Source organism: Mixophyes fleayi, chromosome 7 (genome assembly GCF_038048845.1).
Source record: "Mixophyes fleayi isolate aMixFle1 chromosome 7, aMixFle1.hap1, whole genome shotgun sequence".
NCBI lineage: Eukaryota > Metazoa > Chordata > Amphibia > Anura > Limnodynastidae > Mixophyes > Mixophyes fleayi.
The window spans coordinates 68149859-68169431 of NC_134408.1; the positions used below are offsets into that span (position 1 = coordinate 68149859).

Consider the following 19573-nt stretch of genomic DNA (forward strand, 5'->3'; position numbering starts at 1 on the left):
GCTGACTATCGCTTTCCCGCGCAGCATTTGCTGCTATAACATGCGCGGGTAGGTGTGAGTCTTCTTGTCTATGTGAATTCCTCCTTGGAGAATATCTATGTGACCCTCCATTAGGATTGTATCTTCCCTTTCTACAATCTTTCCTCATATGCCCTTCTTCTTTGCAATTATAACATCTCAACATTCTAGGTTTCCTGTCATGTGGGTTATATGCTGGTGGTCATGTATGTATTCCCTCTAATGCTTGTATACTCACGGTCATCAACCTCTCACTCTTCCTAAGAATATTTTTGCCGTGTTCCACGGCAATCTCTCTAAGAGAATCTACCGTGCTGCCCTCCAACCAGGTGTTGAGGTCTGTACCCTTGTCTTTAGGTTTTCGTTTAAACCATCCATCAGTACCGTTACAGCTACTTCCCTATGATGTGGATTCTCATTTATATCTGATATCCGAGTAAACTGTGTCATTGATGCAAGAGTTCTAGCAAAATAGTCTGCTGCAGTTTCACTATCTTTCTGCTTAATGGTGAAAAATTTACTCCAATTTACTACTACTGGAAAATAGATGGATAAATGTGTGACAATTTGGTCTATATTTTCTTGATTAACCTCATCTGTCAAGGTGTCGTCTCCCTCCAACGAACAATCTTTAATACATTTTTGTATGTTAGTATTGAGAGAAAGTCACGTCCTCAACACTACACGCCAATCCTTATTGGTTGGTTCGTGTGCATTTCCTAAGTCTTTAACAAATTTCTGACACTTAGCCAACTCTTTTCTAGGATCTGCGAATTCAGTCATAATGGAACGTAAATCTGATCTAGTCCAAGGACAATGCATTGTAACATTTCTTAAAGGAACTACACCATCCTTATCCGCCTTCCCATTGGGAACTGATATTGTGCGGACTGGATACGTACCCACCGGTTCACTATCTTCAGGATTAACTACTTCAGTACCTTGGATGATATTCCTCCTAGTGGTCACACTACTCTCACCTATTTCAGCCATTGACCCCTTTCCATATTTACGCTGAACCTCTAGCATATTAACAGCATGGGCAATGGCTGAAATTACAGTGGGTTCATCCTCTTCTTCAGAAACACTTGCTTTAAACTGTTAGGAACTCCTTCAGTCAGCACGACAGAACCCGGAATCTGCTCCGATGTCTGGTGTTCACTGGAGCCCCTAGTGGTGGGGACAGACTTGGCTGCAGACGAACGGAGGGTCGTGTAGTGTGCACTGACTGGGGAGAACCCTGAGGCAGCGTAGAAGAACACAGCGATGTGAGATCCAGGCAAAAGGTCAAGGGCCGGCAGCAGACAGGGATATCAGAAAACGAGCCGAAGTCAGGGGTCACAGGCAATACAACGAAGTCCAAAAACAAGCCAGGGGTCATACACGGGAAATCCAATAATAGAATAAGCACAGGAGCAGGGAAACAGGAACAGGAGCCTAGCTAAACAGGAAGCTATAACTGGCAATGAGGCTCAGTCCTCACTGCCTTAAATAGCAAGGAGATCCAATAGGAGTCAAAGTAATAAAACCCCTCCCACTGCATAATCACTGCCCCGAGGAAATACTGGCAATCACAAGACAGCACAATAAATAAAAATCAGAAAGACTATCACCAGAGTCTACATCATAACATAAATAGTCCTACCTTTCCCTGCTGGTATGTGCCCGGGTGTCAGCCTGCTGGCCGGGCGCTGCGGCCTCTGGATAACAGCGTCCCGGTTGTTGCCTAGGCAACCGGGACGTCCGAGGCGGAAGTGACACCCCGGTCGTCATGGAGACGGCCGGGGTGTCCGAGAAGACCGGAAGCGAGCCGCGGCGGCCCGTCGGAGAGCCGCGGTTCGTAACAGTACCCCCCCCTTGAGGAGGGGTCAATGCACCCCGACTTCCAGGTTTCCCAGGATACTTTTTGAAGAAGTCCTTAATGAGTTGGTTAGCATGAAGATGCTTTTGCGGCACCCAAGATCGCTCCTCCGGGCCGTAGCCCTTCCAGTGGACCAAAAAGTGGATTTGACTTTGCACCCTTTTGGAGTCTAGGATCTTTTCAACAATAAACTCTTGGTGTCCTCTGACTGAGACAGGACGAGGTCTGTGCAATTGACGTGGTCTGAATTTATGTGACCATGTGGCTGCTTTCAACAAGGAACAATGGAATGTGTTAGGAATTTTGAGTGAAGGAGGAAGTTTCAACTTGAAAGCCACAAGATTAATCTGTTTAATAATGGCGAAGGGTCCAATGAACCTAGGACCCAACTTCCTACAAGGTTGCTTAAGTTTAATGTTGCGGGTAGATAGCCACACCTTGTCCCCGACCTTGAAAGGACATGGTCCACGATGCTGATCAGCATAATGTTTAGACTTAAATGAAGCTTGTTTGAGGGCAAGGTGAACCTTTCTCCATATCCGGCACAGATAAGAAATCGAAGAACTAGATTTAGCTTGATTCCAGACCTCCAGCGAGTTGGACCGAGGATGGAATCCGAGGTTACAGAAGAATGGTGATACCAGAGTAGACGAATGGCACGAGTTGTTGTAGGCGAATTCTGCCCATGGAAGCAGAGCAGCCCAATCACTATGGCATTTAGTTACATATAAACGGAGAAATTGCTCAAGGGATTGATTAACCCTCTCCGTTTGTCCGTTGGACTGTGGGTGATACCCCGAAGACAGACATAGTTTGATTCCTAATTGGGCACAGAATGCTCTCCAGAATGTGGCTACAAATTGGGAGCCGCGGTCAGAGACAATGTTAACAGGAAGTCCATGGAGCTTGAAAACGTGCTGAATGAATAGAGATGCCAAGGTTTTAGCACATGGCAATCCTACAAGAGGGACGAAATGTGCCATCTTACTAAATCTGTCCACTATCACCCAGATGGTGTTAAAGCTGGATGAGCGCGGTAATTCCACGATGAAATCCATCGATATGTGGGTCCAGGGTCTCGCTGGAATGGACAGTGGCATAAGAGGCCCGGCAGGACGTTTGCGAGAAGACTTGTTCCTGGCACAGGTTTCACAGGATAACACAAACTCTTTGGTATCTGCTGCCAAGGAAGGCCACCAGACGGAACGAGACAGAAGTTCCAAAGTCTTGGATACTCCAGGGTGACCTGAGGTTTTATTATCATGACATTCGGTGAGGACCGTCCTCCTCAGATAATCCGGTACGAATAATTTACCCCTGGGAGTGGCTGATGGTGCCAACTGTTGGAGACCACGGAGAGTTGTGCCAAGATCCTGAGTTAGGCCAAGGACTACTTTGGATGCTGGAATAATGAAAGTGGTTTCTGCGAGGGAAGGATGAGAGGCGAAAAAACTGCGAGACAAGGCGTCCGCCTTAATGTTCTTGGATCCGGGCCAGAAGGTAATGGTAAAGTTGAAACGGGAGAAGAAGAGGACCCACCGGGCTTGTCTGGAGTTAACAATCTTGGCAGATTGAATGTACTGTAGATTTTTGTGGTCGATATATACTGTAACAACATGATTAGCTCCCTCCAGCCAGTGGCGCCACTCTTCAAATGCCCACTTGATTGCCAGCAACTCCCTATTTCCAACGTCGTAGTGGGTCTCAGCGGAGGAAAATTTCCTGGAGAAAAATGCACAGGGGTGCAGGCAGTGATCATTGAGGTCTTTCTGAGAAAGGATGGCACCTGCCCCGACGTCAGAAGCGTCCACTTCGATGATAAAGGGTAACTCTGGATTGGGGTGTCGGAGGACAGGTGCAGAGATGAACGCCTCTTTTAACTCCTGAAAAGACGTTAAGGCAGTAGAGGACCAATTAACGGTATCGGCCCCTTTTCGGGTAAGGGCTGTAATTGGAGCCACTAATACCGAGAATGACCGGATGAATCGCCTATAGTAATTAGCGAATCCTAAAAACCTCTGAATGGCTTTAAGATTGCTTGGCCGGATCCAATCGAGAACGGCCTGTACCTTACTGGGATCCATGGAGAAGCCACGAGGAGAGATGACATATCCGAGGAACGTGACCTGAGTGACTTCAAACTCGCATTTCTCGAGTTTAGCGAAGAGGCAGTGCTGGCGGAGTTTCCGAAGTACCTGTCTGACATGAGTACGGTGTTGCTCCAACGACTGGGAATAAATCAAAATGTCGTCAAGATACACTACAACGAATCTCCCCAGGAATTCTCGTAGGACATCATTAATAAAATCTTGAAACACTGCGGGGGCGTTACATAGGCCGAAGGGCATGACCCGATATTCATAATGGCCTGAGTGAGTGTTGAAGGCCGTCTTCCACTCATCGCCCTTTTTGATTCGAACCAGATTATATGCCCCCCGCAGATCGATCTTGGAGAATATTGTGGCTAATTTGAGCTGATCAAACAGCACGGAGATGAGTGGCAACGGATAGGTATTTTTCACGGTAATCCCATTTAGACCCCTATAGTCTATGCACGGCCGGAGGCTCCCATCTTTTTTTTTTACAAAGAAGAAACCCGCTCCTACGGGTGATTTGGATGGTTGAATGAATCCCTTACGTAGGTTTTCCTCCACATAATCATCCATAGACTTGGTCTCGGGAATAGACAAGGCATATAATCTTCCCTTAGGAAGCTTGGCATCCGGAACCAAATCAATGGAGCAATCGTAGCTACGGTGTGGGGGTAGAGAGTCTGCTTCTTTTTTCGAGAACACGTCGTGGAATTCACGATAAGGCAATGGAAGAGATCCAGGGCAAGGCTGAACAATCCGGAGAGGAAGAGCAAGACAGGTTGAGGAACAAGCCTTACTCCATCGTATGATCTCTCCCGTGCTCCAATCTATGTGAGGGTTGTGAAGTTGAAGCCAGGGATGCCCGAGGATCAATGGTACGGAGGAACAAGGAATCAGAAAGAACGAGAGGACTTCAGAATGGAGAGCTCCCACCGTAAGCTGCAGAGGAGGCGTTTGATATGAGACCCTTCCGTCAGTTAACGGTCTGCCATCCAGTCCGCAGACCGTGATCTCCGAGTCCAAGTTTATGGACGGAATGCCCAGAGTCTTGGCAAAGTTTATATCCAAAAAGTTTCCGGCTGCCCCACTGTCAAGAAAGGCAGGGATAGAAACGGATTGATTACCATACATGATCCGAGCAGGGATTAAAACAGAATTCTTGGAGGAGACCATCTGGAGACCTAGGTGTACCTCCTCCTTTACTCCTAGGCCTGGTCTTTTCCCGCCTTGTTCGGGCAGCTACGCAGGAGATGGCCTTTATTGCCGCAATAGAGACATAGCCCCAATGACCGCCGCCTGGATTTCTCCTCAGGGGACAGGCGATAAGCCCCTAACTGCATGGGCTCTGGTAAATCCTGAGGAACTGGGTAGACGGCTGGAGAGGACCAGGATGGTGAGGCGGCCTCCTTCTCGGACCTTCTTTCCTTGATCCTGCGGTCAATTTTAATAACCAATTGCATTAAGGCCTCCAAGGAAGATGATGAAGGATACTGGACTAAGGAGTCCTTTATCTGCTCCGAGAGCCCAAGCCGGAACTGACTCCGTAGTGCGGGGTCATTCCACTGACTGTCGACCGACCAACGTCGGAACTCGGCACAGTACTCTTCCGCTGTCCGCCGTCCCTGTTTCAGCGCTCTTAGGTGGGACTCGGCCGAGGCCACCCTATCTGGGTCATCATATAAGAGACCAAGTGCGTTGAAGAAGGCGTCTACGGACTGCAGAGCTGGATTAACAGGAGTCAGACTGAACGCCCAGGATTGGGGATCGCCTTGGAGTAAGGAGATGACAATGCCGACCCTCTGTTGCTCCGAGCCCGAGGAGCGGGGCCTGAGACGAAAATACAGCTTGCAGCCCTCCTTAAAATTTCGGAATAAGGTTCTATCTCCAGAGAACCGGTCCGGAAGATTTAACTTTGGCTCAGGTGCCGGAGTTGCTTGTGAGGCCTTGGCGGCTTCTTCCTGAGCAGAAAGCCTGTGTGAAAGATCCTGAACCATCTGCGACACAACTTGGATCTGCCCTGCTAGGACCTGAGCCGGACTGGGTTCCATCAGTGGAAAATAGGATCGTCTTTATTTTTGGGCCAGTTATAATGTTAGGAACTCCTTCAGTCAGCACGACAGAACCCGGAATCTGCTCCGATGTCTGGTGTTCACTGGAGCCCCTAGTGGTGGGGACAGACTTGGCTGCAGACGAACGGAGGGTCGTGTAGTGTGCACTGACTGGGGAGAACCCTGAGGCAGCGTAGAAGAACACAGCGATGTGAGATCCAGGCAAAAGGTCAAGGGCCGGCAGCAGACAGGGATATCAGAAAACGAGCCGAAGTCAGGGGTCACAGGCAATACAACGAAGTCCAAAAACAAGCCAGGGGTCATACACGGGAAATCCAATAATAGAATAAGCACAGGAGCAGGGAAACAGGAACAGGAGCCTAGCTAAACAGGAAGCTATAACTGGCAATGAGGCTCAGTCCTCACTGCCTTAAATAGCAAGGAGATCCAATAGGAGTCAAAGTAATAAAACCCCTCCCACTGCATAATCACTGCCCCGAGGAAATACTGGCAATCACAAGACAGCACAATAAATAAAAATCAGAAAGACTATCACCAGAGTCTACATCATAACATAAATAGTCCTACCTTTCCCTGCTGGTATGTGCCCGGGTGTCAGCCTGCTGGCCGGGCGCTGCGGCCTCTGGATAACAGCGTCCCGGTTGTTGCCTAGGCAACCGGGACGTCCGAGGCGGAAGTGACACCCCGGTCGTCATGGAGACGGCCGGGGCGTCCGAGAAGACCGGAAGCGAGCCGCGGCGGCCCGTCGGAGAGCCGCGGTTCGTAACACTTTCTAAGTCTTTCTGAGCAAGAAAAATCGCAAAACAGTCATTTCTTCATTGCCGTCCAAAAACAACGCTTTTTTACACTCCTGTCTCCCTTTCTCTTGGAAACAATGACTTACATCAATTCTTTTACATAATTCTTGTTTCTCATGACATTTCTAACATTGCCCACAATTATCAACTTTCTGTTAGGAACTCCTTCAGTCAGCACGACAGAACCCGGAATCTGCTCCGATGTCTGGTGTTCACTGGAGCCCCTAGTGGTGGGGACAGACTTGGCTGCAGACGAACGGAGGGTCGTGTAGTGTGCACTGACTGGGGAGAACCCTGAGGCAGCGTAGAAGAACACAGCGATGTGAGATCCAGGCAAAAGGTCAAGGGCCGGCAGCAGACAGGGATATCAGAAAACGAGCCGAAGTCAGGGGTCACAGGCAATACAACGAAGTCCAAAAACAAGCCAGGGGTCATACACGGGAAATCCAATAATAGAATAAGCACAGGAGCAGGGAAACAGGAACAGGAGCCTAGCTAAACAGGAAGCTATAACTGGCAATGAGGCTCAGTCCTCACTGCCTTAAATAGCAAGGAGATCCAATAGGAGTCAAAGTAATAAAACCCCTCCCACTGCATAATCACTGCCCCGAGGAAATACTGGCAATCACAAGACAGCACAATAAATAAAAATCAGAAAGACTATCACCAGAGTCTACATCATAACATAAATAGTCCTACCTTTCCCTGCTGGTATGTGCCCGGGTGTCAGCCTGCTGGCCGGGCGCTGCGGCCTCTGGATAACAGCGTCCCGGTTGTTGCCTAGGCAACCGGGACGTCCGAGGCGGAAGTGACACCCCGGTCGTCATGGAGACGGCCGGGGCGTCCGAGAAGACCGGAGCGAGCCGCGGCGGCCCGTCGGAGAGCCGCGGTTCGTAACATAAACTGACTTAAAACAGGATATAACTTAGCAATTTCCTTCTTTTCACTTTTAATAACGGCTGTACTTACTCCTCCCGCCACATAGGGTGGCGGGGGCGTGCTTGCGCTGAGTTCTCCACGCTTCTCAGCGGCTATTTCCGTTGTGCGCGTGCTTTTCGCCACGCCTACTTCTGCTGTGCACTCGCTGCTCTGCCACGTGTTGCCTTCCATTTGCCACAATTTCAAACAATCATTATGTTTCTTTCTCATTTTCGTTGACTTAATCAACCACACCTTATCTTTTACATTATTTAGTACATCTGCATTAAAACTCCCTTTTGTTGGGAAAGGCCTACCACAACCCTTGGTCATCTTGACCCACGTGTCGCAATACGCAGTTGCATATGCACCATACTTCTTACACATGAGAAACCTCGCTGAACCAATAGGCCCTTCCTTAGGCAGTACCTCGGCCATCTCTAGCGTCTGCTTAGCAACCATGTTGAACAATAGGGTTCCAGAAATATCACAATATCCTGCCACTACTTTCAACACTCTGCCACCCGCAATCTACCACTAGAGATATTTTACCGGCCTGTGGACGTATTTGCTACAAGCCGCGTCCACTCGCTTCCTCTCGTCTTAAACAAGGACCCCTAATACAGAAATATCAATGCCGACTAAAGGGTTATCAGCTCCTCGATTACCCCTGACTCTCCAACAAAATCTGCTGAGTTTATTACAACTGGCAGCATCCGGTAAAGTCAATTACCAGCCTTGCCAACAGAATTCCTCCCTGTGCTCCCAAGTCGCAATCACTGCTTTCCTAGCCGCGCGGTCCGATCGCAACGCTTAAAGATACTAGTTATCAGTAAACTATGCGATTACCCTTGGGTGCGCGTCGCAAAAACTTGCTTTGTTTCCGCCACTGGTATACCTGCCTTGTATACCGTACACCAGTTGGGCACCTGCCTCGTCAGACAGCAACTGACACTCTATTCAACAATAGATCAAAACCTCAGTGTATTTAAAGTCACCAAATCACACGACATACACCTTTTCTGCGCAGAAAATAAAAGTTACCTACAATAGTAATAATGTTCCAGAGGTTTTAACAAGTGATTATCCTATGCATGTATAACAACTATCAAAACGATTGTTTGAACATGTGGCAAATCTACCGGAAGATCACATACGCTAGGCAGGAAGTACACATACGCTAAGCAATACAATATATTAAAACGCAATATGACAATAAAAAGAAACAGTTTTCTCTTTTGTCCCTAGATTCAAGTAAGCGCACCTTCAGATTATGCAAAGCGGACATTCAGTTTCACAACACAGAGTAAAAATCAGGTTTTGAACACATTGTGTTCTTACCCGTATATGACGCGTCTCCACCCATTGTTGCGGAACCAAAATCCATTGGTCTTGCGTATCATCCGGTAACGTAACCTCTGCATGAGCCCCCAAATTGTTATGCATGCTTTGTCGCTATCGAATAACGATTGTTGAATCTCGATTTGTGTTTCCAATGCACAAATATTTATTCTCAAAAAGTAGCAGAATAATATAAGCGAAATAATAATAACTACAGCTGTTACTTATCGCAGGTGCTCTGGATCCAGTGAACAGTCATTCAGGTCTGAAGTCTGTGATCTATATGACTGAACACTAGATGAAAAGCTCCTGCTTATATGCAAACATAAATACAGTAAAACAATGCAGATGGTGTGGCTTGCTTCTATTGGTCCAGGCTTCAGGAAGGTCCAGGGGGTTGTAGATCATAGGCTAGTTCAAACTAAAGAATCCAAAGGTGGGGGTCATCTCTCCAGGGGATGTGCTCCGTAGACTCCAGTTTCAACTAGTCTATTAGCATTTTATAGTCAGCATCATAATAAAGGTTTATTCCCTTTAACCTGTACCATATGTATTACTAATATGCATATAACTTATAATATTACACATAAACATTACTATATTTCGACATAAATAACTATGAGTTGCAATTACAATTAATATGTGCTATTTACAAATGTGTGTGTTTGTGCGAATGTATACAAAAGTGTAAAACTGTTATTGCCACGTGTTGCGGATGGACACACCCTTCCACGCCGTAGCGTGCTCTACGCATATTTTCAGACAAAAACAACCAAGTTTGCTCGATATTAATTGAAATGACTTTATCCAATTTGCTGACTTCGACACAACAGTGCTCATATACTTAACGTCGCCAAACGCGCAGTAGCTGCAAACTGAAAACAGCCTTAACCTCCTACATTACCGGAAGTGATCAATAGAATCTTGCAGACTTATCGCTGTGAGCATATTACAAGTATCATCAATGATCGGCCCACCAAATTTCAAAATATCTGGCAACCCTGGCTTGCCACCTATAGAGTAGATCAAACAAGAGCACATTAAAGCGGAGTTTGACATCACTGAATTAGTTTTAAGTCACACGTTAAATGTGTCACAAGCCCCAGAATGCCAGGCTGAATCCTCTCCAATCCCCTCCTTGCCCCATACTTACTCTCTCCTCCTTTCCCTCTCTTAGCCCCTTAAGCCTGATCTTCTCTCCTCATCATACATTAAGACCCCTCCCCTCCTCCTCCCCCCTCATCCCCTTCCTAGGGTTTACCTTTTTTTCCACTCTGAATTTCCTGATTTAGCTTTATAACAAAGTTCTTAATAACATTTTTTTTTTAAGTTTGAAAATTGTCTGATTTCTAATCTAACCATTATGCTGTTAAAACCTGAAAAACCTTTCAATAAAATATGTTAAAAAAATAAAACAAAACATGTAACATATAGCAGCAAATAACATAATTCAAATAAAGCAGGGTCAGAATGAATTTTTTATCATTTATCTTAGCCTCAAAAATCCCACACACATATAGTGTAATTTATATTTACTGTAGTAATTTATCACTTTTTCATCCTCTATTCATTTGTGCCTTTCTTCCCCTTTGCAAGGTACCCCTCTTTAGCCATTAGGATCCCGACTTCACTTTAGTTTCAGAGAATAATTCTCAGGACACTATAGCTAAGTGAAAAACGGGAAGGTAATAGAAAATGTACCTTTCTATTTATTAAGAGGATTTATTACTTAACAGTATTTAGTGTATGTAGTGTCTGAGTCTGTCCCCTGGAACCTTACCAACTGTTCTCAAGTATCAGGATCCCTGTTTTTACCAATTTAAGTGTGTGGGTGCTGTGGCTCATTCAATGAAGAGATGCATTTGAATTCAACACTCTAGTTTTGTAAAGCCATTTAGCTATAAGCCTTTCACCTGATTCAGTTTATGATTTTAGTAGGACATTTAACATCTATATTGTATCACAATCAACTGTAAAGATGTATTATCTTATCTTATCTAACAGTTGATTCATAGCAGGTCTTGTTTTTACTGATATATTAAACATTTAAAAAGGCAAGTTCACAGATGGTGCTCTTGAATAATGCACAAGTACATAAGTTGAGTTCCTGCACAGCAACAACAGACATACTGTACTATACCATATTTGAGTTTTCCATCCTGAGTCACTGTGGAATACTGAAAATTAGTCATTACTATAGAAAAGAAAGATAGATGTGACGAGCCTGAAAAACAACGCCCCCAAAATATTAATAAATTGCTTCGGCAACAGGTGATAAAAAGATAGCTATTATTGTTATTGGTATTTCATGTGAGAAAGAACACCATTCACAGGAATCAAACACAGGTATGCTGAACCATTTAGCTGTTTATTAGCAGTTGTCAGGAAGGTAAAACAGCTCCAATGCTGGTACAGCAGTTGTCACGGTTACATACAGGAATACAGCTAGGAGCCACAAATATGGTGAAAACACTCTGTGTTTATTTGCAGAAATGTACAAATAGCAGGTAATCAAGTTTGTAGTAAGTACCATGTGCAAAGCTGATGCAGAAAGCAGGAGGTAATATGAACAAATCCCAAGCAGCAAGTAACCAGAAGCATATCAGAAGGCAGGAACAAGTAATAACAGGATGTGACATCAGGATATGACAACAATAACCAGCAATGTGTGCTGGGAGTGACAGGTATATAAGGAACACACTCAGGTGCATGGAATAATGAGTGAGGAGTGTTAACTCCTAAGGAACTAGGAACAGGCACAATAGCAGCACCTCTGGTGATCAGAGGTACTGCTACTAACACATAAAAGGTTAGGAGCTGCCAGGCAAAGCAGTATGCTGCAGGCAGATCGTGAAAGCAGTCATATCCAATAACAGTACACAAAAATCCCCACCACCTACATCTGGCTAGACATTACTTCCCTGTCTACTCGCCGGCCACTTACTGGCATCGGTGGTGCCACCCACACATACAGACAGTGTCTTTATCCTCCACCCCAAGCACTACAAACAAATCACAGCAAACCAATCACACCCATGTGGAACACCTGTGTGTGTGTGTGTGTATGTGTATGTGTATGTGTGTGTGCTCAAAGAGGAACCTAGGGAAAACTTAACCCTGTCTACAGCCTGCTGCTGCAGACTAACTGTGTTCCTACCTGTTTCCTTACAGGGAACTGTGGCAAATATCCCTCTTTGCCACATTCAAATTAAATTTAACGTGGGATGTTTAAAGGGTGTTATGAGCCGTGGCGATACTCACAGCCGCCACGGCTCGCTTCCTGTGCCCTCTAGCGTCCTGGTCGTCACCTTGACGACCGAGACGTAATTTCCGCTTAGTACCCGACTGTTGCCAAGGCAACGGTCGAACGCTAAATTTTCCGGAGCCGCTTCCTGGCAAAATAGGGAAACCAGGCGCGCGCGCAGTGTGCTCACCAGCCTGTGGGCTAATTAATCAGTGTGGCAGTAATTAGCAGGGGCTGTGGATGATTTCAAAGCTAGGCTCTGATTGGCTGCCAGTAGTATTTAAGGCAGTGAGGTCTGAGCCTCACTACCGGTTATAGCGTTCTGACCCTGTCTTGCTGACCTGCTTCTGTTTGCTTAACCTGTCCTGTGGATACTCTGTTGGATTTCCCGTGTATGACCCCTGCTTGGATTTTGGACTCTGCCTGTTTGCTCGTGAACCTGACCCTTTTGGCCTGTACCTTGGACCCTGCTACCTTGTCTGTGTCCCCGACCTCTGGCGTGTTAATTGACTAGCCTGCTTGCCTGTGACCCTTGACCTTGGCTATCGTTTTGACTACCCGCTGCTTTCTACCAGTCTCCTGGCCTGCCGCTGTGGTCCAGCATTACCAACCCACACTACATCTGGAGCTAAGTCCTGGGGGCATCTGAGTACCGGAGAGCGCATTAAGCTCTAAGGGAAAGGCGGCTGCTATAGGTGAAAAACTCTGTCATCTAGTTCTGTGGGTTGGTGATCAGGCCAGCAGCCTAACACTAAGAAGTAAATGGACAATTTTGGCAATATAATGGCAAATCTATTTTTCTTGAACATTCATAACCTCAACCTTTTAGAAATCTTGCACAGCTTGATGTAGATTACATTTCAAGGCACACAGGGTGTGCCAGAAATGTCCAGGCATACCTTAATGCACATCCAAGTTAAGGTTGGAGCACAAGAGGTCTATATACAACAACTGCGCTGCTTTTGCTTCTGTCAAGCAGACGCAAAATATACAACTGGGCAGAAAATGCAGCTGCTTCGCATGTTCAACTGCAGCAGCTCCTCCCAAGTTCCTTTGCCAAATTGAAGAGCTCTGGTAGTAAATGTATTAAGCTGCTCATTCTGCAAGTCACCTGGATTCCAGAGGTGAGTGGAGGCACTATTGTGTGGCATAATATGAACTGGAGGCACTACTGTGTGGCATAATATGAACTGGGGGCACTATTGTGTGGCATAATATGATCAGGGGGCATGATTAGATACCCCTACCCCCGAGGCAGTGAAACACACACCCCTCCAGCAGCCAGCTGCAGCACACAGCATTCTTCTCTAGGTCTTCTCCGGATGCACACCCTAATAAAATGTGCAGTGCACACCTAAGTTAATGAAATGTGGCATTACTAGAAATTGATTTACTTAAATCTGGTAACACACAAGAGTTTTAAGATTGCACCAAAAATGCAGCGTTGTGTCAGCTGCAATGCTGACAAGCTTCTCTTGTGACAAATAACAGCAAGTTATTAGCCTTCAAACTTGTTTCCCTCACTTCTCCATGGCAGCATACACTATGGGGGTTAATCCCCCCTTGCAGATGAGTCAGAACTGAAAAGAAGACACACCTGGAGGGAATATAGAGCCATATCTCATTTCTCTCTCTGTCTTCTGATTTTCCCTAAGATATTTCCCAGCTTGATCTCATATTAGAAATAAAAAAAGAACTTGGGTTGCACATAAAGAATGCTGCCATAGAGGAGTAAAGGAAACCAGTATAATAACACGCCGTTTCATCTTCCTCCTCCATGGCAGTATACACTATGGGCCAAAGCTGCATTTCACCTAGGGCGGGCCTCATCATATAATTTAACTGAAGCTTAATGGGTTTAAGTGGTGTACCTCAAGTGGTAGCTTAGTTGTGTTCTCTCTTGTATACCTTAAGGCCTTTCTTGATGGTTTAGAGAGCAAAGTTTCTATTTTTGCAGCTGACACCAAACGTTGCAAAATAATAAAATCAGAGCATGTCAAACTTTCCCTGCAGAGGGATTTGAATAAACTGGAGGACTGGGCGGCCAAATGGAAGATGAAGTTCAACATAGATAACTGTAAGGTTATGCACATACGGATCAAAAACAAGCACACAATCTATAAATTAAATGGGATAAATTTAGGGGAATCTATAAGGGAACAAGGATTTGGCAGCGCTCGTAGACAGTAGACTTTGAAATAGTGCTCAATGTTAAGCAGCAGCTGCAAGGGCCAATAAAGTATTGACATGAATAAAAAAGGGCATAGATGTAAAGGAAGACAGTGTAATTTTGCCCCTATATAAATCGCTGGTCAGACCTTATCTTGAATATGGAGTACAGTTCTGGGCACCACTCTTTAAAAAAAGATATTCTTCAACTAGAAAGGGTTCAGAGAATGGCAACAAAATTGACAAAGGGTATGGAGTCATTAAGTTATGAGAAAATCTAGCTAGTTTAGGCATGTTTACTTTAGAAAAGAGGCATCTAAGAAGGGATATTATTACTATGTGCAAATAAGTTAAGGGTCAATACTGAAAACTTTCATGGGAACTTTTTACCCCAAGAACTGTATACAGGACACGCAGTCACCCTCTAAGGTTAGAAAAGAGGAAGTTTACAGTAAGGCATTGGATCCGGTCCCGCAACCGTGAAGTTATTTCATTGCTTCTTTCCTCCTCGGATACCATTCTACATAGTTTAATATATATCTAATGGGAAAGGAAAAAGATGGATAGACCTAATACTATCGCACCAGTGATACAGAGCATATTCTCAGCTATTGCTATATCATAGTCTTTATTGCTCAAATGGTACCATGATTCAGAGAGTGCAATCACATTATTAATTCATAAGACAGAAAAAAGGAAGAATGTGTAGGATGCACAAATGCCCTGAAGATTGTAATACTAATGAGCAATAATGTAATTGTGGTATAAAACTTAACTTTTATTAGCTCTTTTTGTCAGCGAAATATAAAATAAAATAAACTTTAAAAACAACTGTGTGCTTTAAAATCCGCTGATTGTGCCATAGCCATATATTCAATAATGTATTGAGGATTGCTCTGAAAAAAGACCAGGGGGTAAATGTATGAAAGTCCAGTTTTTTCATCTCGCTGTAAATCGGCGACTTTGCAGCTAAAATTTAAAGCGGCGATGGCCTTTACAAGCAATAGCCACTTTAAATTTTAGCTGCAAAGTCGCCGATTTCCGGCGAGATGAAATAACTGGACTTTCATACATTTACCCCCAGATTGTACACTATCTCACATAACAGTTTTGTAGAATAGATAGCACAGTTACTATTGCTGGCCAGCAATAAACATTTTAACCTAATAATATAATAAGGTGGTCATTTGCTATCTATCGATATCGTAGCAGAAAATCTATTGCTCTCTGCCTGTATAATGCTTCAACTGACTGTGGCTCTATTGAAGCAAGTGCTGCATACGCATCTATTTAAGTCTGCTAGGGATTGTAGATTATGTCTTGCTAACTACCTATATATTGCTCTATCTACCTTAGGAGCTAAATAGAGCAAACAAATATATTTCCTTCAAAGTATCTTAGGCTAGGTTTCAACCAGCGGAACGCCGACGCGCGTTTCGCTGTATGCTTAGTCGTGGAAATATAAGGACTGAATTGACAGCTGTTAAATATCGTCAGTATGGGGCTAATCAGTCTGTCATGAAAGCTGTCAGCAAATCACACAGTCAAGACGTGACTGACAGTGAAGGTATGCAATAAGACGCTAATCGCAACTGATAGACTCCTCCCATCATTTGCTAATTGGTTCCTTGTAACCATAGTATCATTTGTGACAACAATAGAGGTTTTCTCTTTAGTAGCAATTGTTATTCAGGGATATATATGCTCCCATTATATAGAAGAAAATGTCATATACACAACACAGATACATGTCGATCCTTAGGATCAATTATTGCTGATACCTGAGGATCAAGACTATTAATACCCGTCTGCCACATTCTCAGCGGAACCGGTAGCAACTCTGGCTTATATGTTATCATCATTGCAGACACAGGAAAACGACCATAACATTTTAAGCAAATACTGATAGTATACAACTTACCACTACATCATATATGATATAAATGTCTAATTGCAATAACCTTCTTGTAGTAACCAGCGAAGGTATGCAATAAGACGCTAATCACAACTGAGAAACTCATCCTATCGTTTGGTAATTGGTTCCTTGTAACCATAGTGTCATTCGTAACAACAATAGATATATACAAAACAGATACATATCGATCTCTAGGATCAATTATTGCTGATGCCTATAATATTAATATTGCTCATTAGTATTACAATCTTCAGGGCATTTGTGCATCCTACACATTCTTCCTTTTTTCTGTCATACCATTCTACATGTCAGCCCCCCAGGCTGGGACTCAATTTCTTGTGTTTTCCTGGCACTCGTTGTGGTTATATTCCTCGTGTTATGGCTACTCGGGCAAGTACTTTCGGATCCAGCAGTTCTACTAAGAGGAGTTCTTTGTAGTTAATTTGAATAAACAAATTTACCCGCTATAGCTTAGTTATCTTGTTTGTTAATACTGTTAAGCATTTTTGGTGCTTATATATTCACTAGTTAAACTTGTTTTTATATGTCTAGTGTCTTCATGCTTTTGATACAAAAAAATTATTTTTTCTTTTCTTTTCTTACTTGTTTTCTAATGTAGCCAACCATAGCTTGGAACGTGGTCATGTCCTTTGTCCCTCCCGTTGTTCTAGCTTATCCGATTACCGCGGGTTGATCCAAGTAATGATTGTGGTCCCATCCAAGGTTTGGGATTTTGTAGGGTCGGATACAGGGCATGACTGCATCTCAACACATCGTGTTGCGGGAAATGTATGGTTTTCCAGGTTCATAGTTTTTATTTCATGTCTTTACTATTGGTCAGTACGCTCTTGCATTTACTTTGCCGTTTTATTGTTACACTTTACAGGGTTTACATTTATCTTTATTTGTATTGTGTGTTTCTGGGTGGATCGGGCTGGATTTACCTGTCTGGCCTTTCCCCTCTCACATTTTGGGTTTTAAGAGTGTGTGGACTGTAGAGTCCTCACTATTTCCTTGTTACCATAACCTTTCTTCCAAATCCTTGCAAACCCAATCTTCAGGCCCATTCGACCCGTTCCATCAAGGACGGATCGAATCCCCATTTTTCCGTGGGTTCAAACTCAGTGACCACTCCTCCCCTCATTCTCTTTTTTGGGGGGAGTAGTTGACCACTATTTACCCCTATCCCTCTACCACTACCCATATCCTTTTCCCTTCTTCTCCTCCTTCTTCCTTTCTTGATAATCTAACCCTACCTGTGTTTACTCCCTTCTTTCATTCTTGTAAGTCTCGTAGTGCTTTTACAGTGAGCTATGTCTCTTACTTTTGTATCTATCAATGTTAAAGGGCTTAACATCCCCAATAGCGGTCTTTGCTACATAGAACTGTAAAACATTTGAAAGCAGATTTTGTATTTTTGCAGGAAACACATCCCTCTTTGTCCTCTCATAGTTTCCCCACCGTGGAATATGCTTCCCTGCCCGCCAAGAGATGTGGAGTTGCTGTCATGATCAGGAATTCTGTGCCTTTTCAGCTTACAGCTTCTAGTCTAGACTGTGAGGGCAGCTTCAGTATACTGGTGGGCCAGGTAGGACATTAAACTATTACCATGGCAAATTTGTACGCTCCCAATACAGGGCAATCTAGCTTCTTTAACAATTTTTTTTTAGAATTACATAAAATATAGAAGGGTATTCTTTTGATCTGTGGGGACTTTAGCACAATTTTGTCAGAGGAACTGGACAGGTCTGGTATGCGGGATAGCCCCACACCTACTACTCATTTGAAAGCGTTAATCAAACATAAGGCTAGGGCTGGTCTGTTTGACTCCTGGAGGGCCCCTTAATCCCTCAGCTCATGACTACACTTTCTACTCACCTCCACATAAATCCGACACTAGAACTGACATGACAATGGGCCGTAGTAAAGTTATTCAACTTCTTACCCATACGGATATACTCCCCAACCCTTGGTCGGATCATTCGGTAGTCACAGCTTTGTTAGATCTCCTGAATAATTCTAAAAGTAGCTTGTTCAGGAGATTAAATGAATCTCTGCTTAAGCTTCCCTTGTTTAAAGAACAGATATGCTCTCACCTTCAAGAATACTTTGACCTTGACCTGACCCCTGAATCCTCTCTTTCTACCATTTGGGAAGCACACAAATCAGTCATTAGAGGGTCTATTATCAAATTTGCATCTTTCCGCAAAAAGCAACAATCTTTAAAATTAAATACTCTTAATGCCCAATTGCAACAGCTCGAAAAACACCCATAAACAAGATCACTCAAATTCAGTTTATAAGCAAATTCTTTCTGTTACAGGTGAAATCCAATCACTGCTAGCAGAAAAAACTGAACGGACCCTTCGTTGGCTTAATGAAAGATTCTATTAGAAAAGCAATAAGTCTGACACTATGTTAGCAAATAAATTGAAAGCTAAACGAGCAGCACAGGCAGTCGTGGCAATAAGAGATAAAAAGGGTACGTTGAATTATGATCCAACAGTTATCAACGATTCTTTTCATAGATTCTACAAATTCCTATACAAACTTAATAGTGATGGGGCCCCTTCGCTTTCCTCACCGACCATAATACAGCAATTTGTAAAGACTTGTAATTTACCAAAACTAGGCAAAACCTTAGATTCCAAACTGAATGAGAATATCACTGGGGATGAGATTAAAATAGCTCTTAAGTCCCAAAAAGCGTGTAAGGCTCCTGGTCCTGATGGACTTACTATTTCATACTACTTTTGCATTTACTTTCTACTTTTAATTTGGTTCTTCATGGTGGGAAATTTCATAAAGACACTACACGTTCCATTATTATAGTTATACCCAAACCCAATAAAGATCCCACAATTTGTGCCAATTATCGGCCTATTTCTTTGCTAAACACGGACATTAAGCTATTTGCTAAGATCCTGGCTAACAGGTTGAACAACCATCTGTCACAACTTATAGACCCAGATCAAGTTGGGTTTGTTCCTAACAGGCAAGCCCTGGATAATTCCAGGAGGACAAGAGACTTGATTTCCTTCATAAATCAATCCAAACTTCCTTCTGTAATTGTAGCATTAGATGCAGAGATAGGCTCTCCTGGCCATTTATGTTTCAAACTTTTAAAACCTTTGGATTCTTTGGTAAT

At 44.0% G+C, this 19573-nt stretch overlaps 1 protein-coding gene across 2 annotated transcripts in view; it reads right to left on the bottom strand.

Moving 5' to 3' along the window:
- HECW2 (HECT, C2 and WW domain containing E3 ubiquitin protein ligase 2) overlaps nt 1–19573 on the bottom strand; it is a 423985-nt gene that overhangs the window by 269393 nt on the left and 135019 nt on the right. The window lies entirely within an intron of this gene.